Here is a 2,234-nt window from a genome sequence, read left to right as displayed (position 1 = left end):
TTCTTGCAAATAATGCCAAAGCCACAGCAAACGGGAATGAAAAATAGTTGTTCATCAACGATTTGTCTGAAATATCGTTATTGGAACTTGTCACCGAACACTAACTTTGTAAAAATCAGCTCTTTTCACTTCATTGTTAGTTTGTTGCTCTTTGTGGTAAATTTTCGTTTCGCTTATGACGTCACGTTAAAGCAGCTGGCTGTCAAACTCAAACCAAAAACAAAGATAGCGGAACGTTGAGGGCGCAATCTTCTTCTCTATCATTCTTGGTGTGAATGTGTGCCTGCGCATGTGGGTAAAAAATCATAAAAGTCTAAAATATGCGCGAAAGACGAGAAGCGCAAAAGCTCACAATAAAATATATCGGTGAAAAACACAACAAAAAAAAAATTAGAAAAAAAGTAATAAAGCTGGTGGAGAAGCATCCAATTGGCGGGCGGAATGAAAACACTTTTTTTGTAACAGAAATTATTTTTATTTATGCTTAAATGAAAAAAAAATAAGCGAACGAATAGCAACATTCTTGCTACATACATATGTATATGATATTTATGCCTATCTAACTGTGTGTGTATAGGTGTGCATATGTATGTATGTATGTAAGTCGGAGATTTTTGCGCTGCCACGCAACAAATTCACCTACTCCAAGGCAAATTGCGCGTTCATCACGATCACCTAATCACAAAAATTTAGAATAAAAGATATTTTTAGAAAATGCTTCGCAAATTAAGTTTAGTATGTATGCATGTACGCGATGGCTACTTCTCAACAGCTACGATCGCAACGTGGGAGTGTTTGTGCATGTTCGAGCGCGGTTACCCACGAACGTATACGTAGCGTAGCGTAGCAGTACGTAGAAAGATATCAAGTGTGCTGTTGATGGAAAGGTCATGCGGTGCTGAATTTTTGTTCGACGCAGATCCCATAAGATAGATCGTGTCAGCTGACACGTTCTTCGTTTTTACGTCCGTGGGTAACTGCGCTTTTCGGTGAGCGTTTGCCGTTTTTTGGCTGGCGGAAGCGAGCGCCATTTGCCACGTTATGATTTGGTGGAAAGAGGGAAGGAGGCTTTTAGACCAGCTGTGATGTGAGATGAATCGGTTGTAAACATTGTATATATGTACCTACATTTGTATATAGGAATTTGAAGAATTATTTAGATAGTATTGCTTTCGATTTTTGTCCGCTAATTTTATGTTTTTTTTTTTTTTTAACTTCCAAAGAGGCGTGAGGTCCAAAGGCTCAGCAAATAAGTTGGTGTGCACAATTTCTGCGTTTAGCCACATTTCGAAAGCACATCGTTTCTGCGGTTTCGTAGCGCATCTCGGCTTCCCGCTTTTGTGGTTTGCCAGGCCGCGAAATTCGATTTTCGTTACAAATCGATGCAAAATTAATGTAATGACGTGACGTCTGCTTGCTTTGATTGTTCGATTTTTTTTATCGCAAGCGCTCTGTAATTACCACACAACCATTCATATATGTATGTACATTGTTGTATATTCGCATCATGCACACAGTAAGCGTTTTACAAATTTCATCTTAGTGATCCGATGTGACTGCCAATAGCCGGTTCACATATGCACATAATACATTTTACGCCGAGCTCCACTTTGTTTCGCATAACTTCAATAATCCATTACCCTCTTCTTGTCAGCCGCGCCCGTTGCTGATCCACTAAACATAAAGTAACTCAATTCAACTCAGCATCGATCGCAGTCGCGGCCGGTTTGCCTTTCTGGATCTGACTGTGTTGCTTCCTTTCCACTTAAAATAACCATGTAATACTCTATATATGAGCTGGTAGTGCTCTGCCTCGCTGCCGTGTCGAGAGATACGCTATAGTCAGCCGCCAGTCAGCAAGTCAGCCAGCGAGTTAGCCCAGGAGGCAGTCACGCAAGCAAGAAAGCGCGCAAGCAGGCAGGCGTTCAAGTAGTCAGACAGGCAGTCCAAGTGCTGTGCGCGCGGTCAGTCGTTTGTCCGCCACTTCTCAGTCCAGTACGCTATTTAATAGTTATTCAGTCGGTCGCGTATTTAGTTAGGCAAAGAAGCAGCGAACGAAACGAGTTTTTCTTTTTTATTTCAACATATCTTTTACTTTCTTCTCGTTGACGTGTTTTTTTTGTGTTGTTGTGTGTCTGTGGCTAAAGTGTCATTTCATTGTCAGCGTCGCATCGCGAAGATGTATTAAATCTGTGCTGCGCTAGTGGTGTTAAAGCATAAACAGACGGCAGCGT

This window comes from Rhagoletis pomonella, unplaced genomic scaffold (genome assembly GCF_013731165.1).
Source record: "Rhagoletis pomonella isolate Grant_MI unplaced genomic scaffold, Rhpom_1.0 Rhpom_scaffold_00004, whole genome shotgun sequence".
Lineage (NCBI taxonomy): Eukaryota > Metazoa > Arthropoda > Insecta > Diptera > Tephritidae > Rhagoletis > Rhagoletis pomonella.
The sequence above is the reverse complement of the archived record's forward strand: the minus strand, read 5'-3'. Positions refer to the sequence as shown.